Consider the following 10,800-nt stretch of genomic DNA (forward strand, 5'->3'; position numbering starts at 1 on the left):
GAAAGTTTCATATCACATTCTAAAATTACAAACAAAAGATTATAGCTTTTTAGTGTAAAAAGGAGTTGTGCTTTTAAATAAATGACTTGCAATACACCATCTTAGAAACATTTTGGAAACATGCATTTATGTGGTTTAAAATTTTTAGTGGCGTAGTTTCAAAATTACTTAGTTAAAAAAAGTTTTTTATTTATTGAAAACTGTTGGGTCGCAGATTTTTAAATACCGTAATAATGAAGGAATGTTATGTAGTATAAAGACGAATTTTGTTAATGAAAATAAAAATACTATATATTGCGCATGTAAGGTAAATAATTTTTAGTGGTTCTAATCAATAATTTAAATAGAAAAGCATTAGAATTTTTAAGAAACCAGTATACATATTTTTAGAACTACTTTTTTAAAGATACATCATTCATTCATAGCAATTTAATTAATAATAGTTTTATGGATAGAATTATGTGTAGAGAAAAAATTCTAACATTTTAAAAATTTGCCTCTCTCAAAAGCTGTCAATCTCAATTTTTCCTCCTACTCATACAATAAATGTTAACATTAATGTTACTAATTATTAATTTCTTTTTTTAACATGGATAGTTTTTCTGACTATAAATCTAGTAGTGAAATTAATAATTTTGTATTTGTCCGAACTCTAAAAAATAAAAAAGTAATACAAAATTATCTACTCAGACCTCTCTTTTAAAAATCAATGAGCTCTTCCCAATGTCAACTAACAACTACTTGGTCACATAGTGCATTATATGCTGCTGAGAATTTTGATTCGTATTTTTGTATTTATTACAATAATTTGATTTTATTTTTAACTACTTATCTTTTTTTTTGCAACATTTGAGATATTTATTTTTACAATTAGAGAAAAAATTATGAAATTTAGAGGGGAAAAACAAGATTCTCAAGATTTGCTTTTTAAATCACAAGAGGTATGCAAAATAAAATGCTGTTAAAAAAGGGAAACAAATTTTTAACATTTAATAGTCTCATTTTATGACTTATTTAATAAAATTTTGTAGGCTTATTGATTGTTAAGACTTATTTCTTAATATAAGTCACTGTTCAGTTACTGAAAGAATGAAATCCATAAATGGAAATTAGATAAGAGCAACACAAAAAAAATTTTGTGCTTAGATCCGTTCTTATTTTACATTCTACAAAAGAATTCAAAGCACATTGCATACCTACACCTCGTTTGACAAAAAGCAAAATCTTTGCTTATCTGCAATTAATGTTTTTTAAAAATGAAAGAAAATTTGAAAAAGAATTATTTCAATCAAAGCGAAACCCCAACGCATATACCTTATAAAAACATATTTATGTTAGTCCAAATGTCTCTATTTGATATAAAACTTAAAGGCTACAAGTGTTCAAACTAAACACAATGTACAAGAATATCGACATTTAAGTCGATTTCATTAAGATTTTTCAGTTTTAAAATATTGAGAGCGAATTACAGTAATATTTAAATCTGAAAGAGTTCATTAAGTTTATTCAGTTGGGTGCAATCTTAAGTTTATTCGCTTCTACTGTTACACCTGGTCTGCTACCAAAGATAAAAATAAACATTGTTGGCGTTCTTCATATGCTACTTTCTCACATGTTAGTGCCTTATAAACGGCTTTTAACTCTTCCTATAATAAATTCAGCAGTTTCATTTCATAAAAGAGTTATGGCTGCCAAAGTTGATGTTGAATATTGGTATGATATTTTTGTTTCATTGATTTACATTAAATATTCTAAAAACCATTCTTCGCAATTAGGATTAAAATATCACTAACTAATACGGTGAAACCTCTAAATCAATCAAATATCAAAACAAAAATGTTAACAAAACAAATAAGTAGATTCAAATATATTCAAAATATTTGTCTGTAATTCTTATTTAGAGAGTTTTTTGACGATCTCTTAAAAAGATCGACAACCTTATTATGCTTATGTTGCATTCCGAGTGCATTGAAGAAGATGTTATCAATGATTTATTTTTAAAGGTGAGAGTTAAATCTAATCAGAATAAAAGTTATTTTAAAATAAACTTAGCATCTCTCAAGCAAGCAAACATCTTCTCATTTTTTAAAGCGGACTAATATTTATGCTATAAAATAAAATCCAAACTTAAACAAGAAACATAATTATTTATTTATTTAAAAGAGTTCTATCATTCATAATTGGTAAATTTGTTTTTCGATATAATTAGGGATCATTTTTATTGAAGCTAAGTTTTATTCATCATTCGGTTTTCATGAAGCCAACACAAGTGGCACTGAGTAAAATTAAAACTACTTTTGAAAAATCGTGTAACTTCAATAACATTTTGAAGTCAATAGAGGTAACCTTTAAGAATAACCAGCCTTCATTCCGTTTTACTGTGCAAAAGAGAGTGGTTGCTCCTGAGAGGTTTCTCAGTGTTTCTAGGTCATGCCTTAGAGGGATTAGAAAAATTACCCTTTTGGTACAGAAAGTATTGGTTACATAAATAAATTATTATTTCACGTGGAATGAAATTTCAAACTCAATATTTCAACTGTAAACGTCAGAAATTCAATTTTTTCTCTTTCAAATATATTTAAAAATTATTTGGTCAAAATGTTTTTCAAAAATGGATATACAGTTTTCAGGTGCCAAAGAATGTGAATTCAATCAAGTAGTATATTTTCTTAATTTTGTATCATTCTATGAAACTAATATGAAATTTGTCGCATACAAGAAGATACTACTCTATTGACCCAATCTTTTATTCTGTCTCCGTATTTACTTTATTATCCTGTCGACCACTTTCGACAGCAGTTTATTTTCGCATAATTTTCTGGTTTGCTCTTTTGAAGAAACCTTACCCCTGAGATTGTCTTTTAGCTTGCCTTTAATTATTTTTCAGAAGTCTAAAATTTTTCTCTTTTGATACTGAATGAGAATAACCTTTATGAAGTATACACATGAAATAGTATAAGAGGGTAATTTATATTTGAGGATAAATTTCAGTTATTACATAATATTACATATTTTGATAAATTTTAATCGTAAGTGAATATGTTTTTAAAACTCAAAGTGCCCTTTTCGGTGAAAAAGCACCCTGCCCATTTTTATTCTTAAGAAGAACTCTGCTATACTTTTTGAATTCAATGATAAAACAATTGATATTAATGGAATCGTGGTGGTCAACTAAAAAAAGTATGTGATAGGATCTGATCTCATGTGATAGGCAGAACTTTTCAATTCATTCTCATTTTGACGTGTCCAATGTGTTTTCATCGTAAATATACATTGTTTAATCATAAGACTTTTTTCAGTTTTTACCTTAGATGTCACTATTTTTAAAATCCTTTTCTTTTATGCCATGAGCTAGGTGCAAAGGGCGAAAAAGGAGAGATTTGTAATATTTTTTTCAATGTATATACATATTTTTTTACGTGTTGATGAGAAACAATTTATTAGTTAAAAGTTTTTTTTCTTCTGTTTTTCTTTAAATTTTATAAATTTAATTTTGTGTATAAAAATGACAGTCTTTCATTAATTTTCAATGTACCAAAAAANAAAAAAAAAAAAAAAACATTGAGACACATGGAGAAAAAAAATTCACTAGAAAAGTTCATTCCTGCACATTGAGAAAAAAATTTCAGATAATTTCTTCTTCCAGCAATCATGTCTGCTTTAGTTTTTAAAAATTTAACGTAATTTCACTATTTTTTAAGCATTTATATATAATTTTTTTAAAAATATACCATGTAGAAACTTATTTTTTTATTAAGATTTAAGGTGATTAATTGTATGATCGTCATTGAATCAAAATATATGTGGGTAATGATTAAAAAAATTAATCTTTTCACTATGATTGAAATTGTTAATTAAGTAAGTTAAAATTTTCAATCTATTCGAATTTAGTTTGGTTCTGATATTTGATAGTATTGTTTTCTCTAAACCATAACTTTATCAATTTCTTTCAGTGGAATGTGAGGCTATGAACCTCGCTTTGAGGAACTGAAGGAAATAATCCTTTCAGAAGTTCCTGAAGCAGAGGTTAATGGCAAAGTTGGAAGGCAATGTAAGTATCTTTTCTGCATTGAAGAAAGGGGAACAACATATACTACCATTTGTAAAAATAATTATTTTTTGTAATATTACAATTTAAAGGCATCAATTCTGTATTTTCTCTCTAAATTAAATTTTAGAAGTAAAGATAAGCTATGAAAATTTAGCTAGACAATTGTGCAGTTTAGAATTAATTATTTTCATGATCAATATTATAATAGTATATAATAAACAAATTATCTTTCGTAATCAGATCCCTATAATTGCAAGCAACAAAATATCAAATGTTTTATGTATGTTTATATATATTATAATAAGAATTTAAAAAAAATTTTTTGCTAAGTATTTTTTTTTAAAATACCAAAATTTATAAAATTTTGTTGCTTGCAGCTCATATTTAAGAAAAGGCGCTTATGTGTTGTTTTTTTTTATTCAATTGTAAAGTTATGCGTAATGTTATTAACATTAGGTACATACCTAGAAATAAGTAGTGAAAATACCTTAAAACTGTTCTAATTCGAGTTTTGTAAACAATATATGTATTATTGTACATATTTCTGATTGCTGATAGCTAGTTTGGGATGTTGTTACATCTATATTAGAGTTGGACAAAACGAATAATCAAAATGATTTGAGTCAATAGAATCAGTTAACTTTGGTAATTTGAATCAATGAGTGCTTGGATGATAAAAATGATATGAATGTGATTTATCTATAAATGTTTTTAAAATACTTTATCACATTTTAATGGTTGTAAATATAAATTATATCATTTTATTGTCTTTTTTTAAAAAGCGTAATTATAATTATTCCTTGTATTCTTCTTTCTGTTTAAGGGTTGATTCAAAATTTTATTTTTAATTTTGACATGAGCAAACGCAAAAAGAAGAAGAAAAAGAGAGCAGCTTAATTACAAAGATCCTTAGTTCAATCAGCAACCATCGGAATTACTTTTTTAGCTCTTTTCAAATGGCTTCTCAATCCAGCTTGCTTATTGAATGCTAAAATTTTTTAGCTCAACTTTGTATGAATAGGGTTAAATTTTTTTAAACAAAATTCTAATAATATGAAGCCTATACATCCTGTGAAACTTTTGATTCATATACATTTCAGTTTGCCGTAAGCGAAACCTATTGCCTTAGTGTCTATATAAACATCTTATTTTCCCATGACCTCAAATAGTTCAGCATCCCTAGCATCAATAATAGCTTAGCAAGCTGTGTTATCTTAGATGTTAGACAGCTTGTCTCCCAATGAAATGACCCATGGAGGTTTTCTTCTCCTTAAAACACAAACCTCCATGACAACACTGCCGTAATTATGCTGTTGGTCGCAAAATTGGGAGCCACAATCTCCATAATTGATTGAATGAAGTGATTCAAAAGAGTGATATGGATCCATAATTCGAATCAATCAATTCCAATCACTGATTCGAATCGAGTGATTCCAATCAATGTTCAAATTAAGTTATTCCAATTTTTCATATCAAGTGATTCAAATCAAGATTTGATTCAAATCACTATTTGGATCCCAGATTGAAATCAAGTGATTCAGATAACTGATTCAAATCATGCCATTCCAATCAGTGATTCAAATCACTATTTGAATTCAATGATTCATGACGCTGATTTGAAGTAAGCATTTCAGATCAAAGGTTTGATCCAAGTGATTCAAATCATTATTTGAATCAAGTGATTCAGCTCTTTGATTGGAATCAAGTGATTTAGATCACTGGAGGAAACTTTGTGACTCAAATCAGTGATTCCACTCAAGAGATTCAAAGTATTATTCCAATCAAACGATTCAGCTCATTGATTGTAATAAAATTATTCAGATCACTGAATCATACTATTCCATTCGGATAAGTGATTCAAATCAAGTGATTCAGATCACTTACTCATATCAATTGATTCAGATCAATAATTATAATAAAGCGTTTTGGATCAGATATTTGAATGAAATGATTTGGATCAGTGATCCGAATCAAGTGATTCAGATCTCAATTCATGTTATTCAGATTACTGATTTGAATAACATCATGACTTAAAAAATCAATTGAGAATTAGGTGAATGATTCAAAGTACTATTCAGCCTAGAATGAATATTCGAATAGAGTTGGGTACTGAATATTCAGTACTCAACTCTAATCTGTATATGCTGATACATATGTTTAAATCATGTAATACTTTTATTTCTTTTCAGCTTCTTTTGAACTCACCATAAATTCAATCTTGGTGTTTTCCAAATTAAAGAAGAATAAATTTCCAGATTTTAACAAAGTATGAATATTTTCTCTTTTTTTGAAATTCTCCTTACTTACTTATGATTATAATTAGAACATTTTCAAGTAGAGAAAAGATAAACTTGGTGCTATATATATATCAATAAAGTTAAACAATAAGAAAAGAAGAAAAATAGATACAAATCAGAATGCTGTTTATGTGACAGTACTTATGTATGTTAGTATTCTTTTTACCTTGTTTAGCTTTATCTTATTTATTTAGTTTTATTGTTTTGTAATCTAATTATGAATAGTTTTAATATGTATTAAATTCAGTAACATGTACAGTCAAACTTTGATCCATCGTATCCACATCATTTGTTCACCCGTGCGCATCACCTTCTTTTACTGGTCCTGTCACAGATTATATTCCTTAAAATGTTATCAATGCCCGTCTAAATCATATTAAAAACAAGCATATTCTCGTTTCTCGAAAGTTTTGCGAACATTTAAAAAAAAATCAAGTTATTTGGTTTTTTGAAGAAAAACTGCAACTTTTGATGTTGATAATGCCGAAAATGAGAATGTGTTACAGTTTGGGGGAAGAGTCTGAAACATCACGTTTACTATTAATGCACCAGTTGATGAAAATGTTGAAACTTTAGGTATGATGTCAGATGAAAAAATAATAGTTGAAACTGAAGAAGTGCAAAAAAATGCCCATGGATGTGGTAAAATGGAACCACAATCAATACACATTTTCAGAAAGATTAAATTAAATTTTGAATCAATGGGAAACTTTTTATCTTTGAAATTATTTACAAGGATTAGCAAGTTGCAAATGTCGAAAATTTATTTGCGTTGTGAAGAAAAAGTGATCCAACTATTTTATCTATTTTAAATAAATAAATCTTTTGCATCGTAAATATGTTTCCAGTGTTTTTTAATGAAAAAACTTCATATTTTTATTCTAAATAAAATAGATTTTCTAAATGAAATAGAAATTATTAAAATAGATAATAAATAAAATAGAAATTATTCTAAATAAAATAGAAATAGATTTTCAAATGTTTAACTTTTTTATTACTTTTTGTACTTTTTCAAATCAATATTTCATATTGACTGGTTTTATATATTGTTTTCCTAAATCTATCATTTGCTGTGAATAGCCCCTTGAAAAACGATTAATCGAAGTTCCACTGTACTGTATAGTTAAGATACTTTTCAGTTTCTATCAGTATTAATACTGATAGAAACTGAAAAGTAATACTGAAAGATATTAATACTGTGTTAGAGTAAGCACAGCATTAATACCAATGCTGTGTTTACTCTAAAAAAAAGTATGAGAAAAAANAAAAAAAAAAAAAAAAAAAAAAAAAAAAAATTAGAAAGAAAAAAATTCTTTGTATATTAAGAAAAAATACTTAAACATTACAGCTGCAATTATTATATTGCAAACAGGTCTTCACTTATTTTTTAAATAACAGGATTTGCTCTTCATTTTTAATTGGAATTCTATACTATTTAATTAATGTTAGTTTTGTTGTTTCTAATGCCACTTGCCACACTAGCGAGCCTGCTTGATTAAACCGAGCAAATTTAAGGCAGAGTGTGCATTTCTCGTTTTTCAGTGGCGCAATCTATGGCCAAGAATTTGTCTTCAGCAACACACACGTCACACCCGTTTATAGAGTGGACCCATTCATACATCCATTCATTCACCCACAGATCGTAATTTTTGACCTGGATCAGAGAATGATGATCTCCAATCCAGTACCCCCTAAGGTATTGATTTTTTATGGGAACATGGAGAACATTGCGATTTGACAGATTTAACGTGCATCAGTCACCATTTACTACACGCGGGGTTTGAACCCACTAATACTCGGACATGGGCCCAGGCTATCCCTGCCTAATGTTCGTTTTAATTAATGTTATTTGTTGTTATTGGAAGCTGAATATGTCTATATGTATATATTTTTCTTTAGGTTGTGGAATTAGTTCAGGAGGTCCAAAATGGAAAAGAGGTGCGCTCTCTCATGTAAATGACTGAAGGCTACAATCAAGTTACATCTTCTAATTGCAGTGACTTTTTGAGTTGGTTTAAAGAGATGTTCATGATAGCTCTTCTACAAGGCCATTCCAGGAAGAAGCTTGATGTTTTTGGTCTGTTTCTTCCCTCACAAATTGTCATTGCTTTTACTCAGATGTTATCTTGATATGTTACGCTTTTCAAGTTCGGCTGACATAGTCTGAAAAATATTCTCTTATAATGCTAGTGATCTCCAATATTTAAATTAGGCAACTGATTTGACCTCTAATTAACATTTTACAAATTTAGCTTAATGTTGACTCCTATTTATTATTGATTCCTATCTATTAGTAGTACTGTAGTATTTCCTTAATTTTTAGGTTTTGAAACCAAATGTATTTTAGCATTTCATCTTTATGATTTACAAGTTTTGAGTTTAAAATAACAAAATATTCAGTGTTACGTTTACCAAATTTTAGTGTGTTATTTTTAACCTTTTACTATTATATTTATGGAGAAAAAAAATCAGAATTTCTTATATCACTTTTTGTTAATGTTATATAGTTACAATTTCTAATCTTGTAATGTGAACATTCAAATCAAGCTGTTAATTTTTATTTATTACCATTTGCAAGTGTTATGCAATAATGTTTTCCTTTCTTTTACTTTTGCTCTGATAAAACTCTTAAATTAATAAAACTCATTAGAAATAATTGAAAAACTTAATATATATGTTCAGAAATTTTCGCAATTTTTTTTTCAAAGAGTTAGTACATTTTAGGTACTAGAAAATAAAAAAAATTCAGCTAATAGATTTTCAGTAGAATGACCAATGTTTAACTCTTTGCCCACAAGGTACAGAGCACTGTTTTATAATATCATTAAAGTTTTGATTGTACAGAAATTTTTATTTGCATAATATTCCTAAACTTAAACTTAATTTTTGATGAATTAATATTTTTAATTACTTACAGATTTTTAATTTTAATAATTAGGGAAATAAGCAGAAAATTCAAAACGTCTAGTTGTATCATATATCTTATATATTTATTTGTTATTTTAATTTGTTAGTTGTAAGATAAACAAATGAAGTTAAAGACAAACCTTAACTTTTTAATTTTTTAAGACAAAAAATCAGTATTTGAATCAAATGAACCTCAAGTTCTGAAATTCTGCAGTGCAGTATTAGCCATCATTAAATATTTTTTGATTAAAATGAGGTAATTGCATAACANTGGATATAGTGAACCATCGGTTATAGTGGACACATTACTGAGTCCGCAGACGGTTCACTATAGCGGGGTTCGACTGTATATATTTTAGTTTTTATTACAGAGTTTTAAATTTCATTGATTGGTAAAGAAAAATTTATACTTAACTCTAATAAATTTTATATTGTTTTCATGACTCATTATTTTATTTTTATGGATCATGGATTTAAAAACATTGTTGCACAACACTAGTTGCAGTGTTAAATTGTACTTAAAAATATTGTTTTCATGTTAGAAGTGGTCTGTCGGATTTATTTAAATTAATACTACTTGCCTTTCAATAATAGATACCTAGCTATTTTTGCACCTTTGATACAATTTAATTTTCAAAGGTTTAAAAACTAAATATACAAATATATTGTTTGGTATACAGTGTTTGTAATGTGTTCACATTATAATTCTTAATATTTTTTGTTTATTTAATGAATTATATTTCAAATTAGAACTGATTCATCCTGAAATGTCATAAATGGTCATATTAACTATATAGTACAAATTTATCTGCAATAAATCTATATTTTTCTTAAAATTTATTGTGATTATTTCATTTTTCTTGAACAACATACTGATTTTTATATTTTTTACTAGAAATGTCTCCACTATAGCACAAAAATAAAAAAGTTATTTTTGTTTATGTGTTTAAAATTTCAAGAGCATTTCAATTAAATTAATCTTTATGAAATGAAAGATTACCTGGATTTTAAAACTAGCATAAAGGGGCAAAAAAAATTTTTATTGTGTGTTTTTTGTTGCGTGAGATTTTTGAACGGAACTAACGAATATTTTTGCACCGTTGATTTCAAATCTGCAATTTAAAGGGCCTTAAAATGTAACATATCTTAATATGTGGAAGGGGGAAAAAATGTGTTTATTGTATGGACCTTTTCAAATCTTTATTAAAATTGAAAATAAAAAGGTTTACTTAAATAACTATTAGTGCTTTTTCTTCATTACTTATAGAATCCCTATAATCATATTACTTGTTTAAAAAATGACCCTTTCGAGCAGTTGGGATTCACCAAATCCCTCACATCAAACTTAATATTGAATTTCAAACCAACTCATGGTATATGCAACAAATATAAGTGGGAAAAAGCGATTTTTCAACATAATCTTATATTCTTCTATTGGCTTGACAGCCCTTTGTCAGAGCCTTCCCTAGGACCTTCCGCCATTCTGTTCTTTTTTTTGCGATTGTTCTTCAGTTAGTAATTCTTAGGATTTTGAAATTCTCTTCT

The 10,800-nt window shown here is 27.3% G+C and overlaps 1 pseudogene; it reads left to right on the plus strand.

Moving 5' to 3' along the window:
- Positions 1 to 1,378: 1,378 nt before the first annotated feature.
- On the plus strand, positions 1,379 to 10,091 carry LOC107445995 (migration and invasion enhancer 1-like; annotated as a pseudogene).
- The last annotated feature ends 709 nt before the right edge of the window (positions 10,092 to 10,800 follow it).

Source organism: Parasteatoda tepidariorum, chromosome 3 (genome assembly GCF_043381705.1).
Source record: "Parasteatoda tepidariorum isolate YZ-2023 chromosome 3, CAS_Ptep_4.0, whole genome shotgun sequence".
NCBI classification, from domain to species: domain Eukaryota; kingdom Metazoa; phylum Arthropoda; class Arachnida; order Araneae; family Theridiidae; genus Parasteatoda; species Parasteatoda tepidariorum.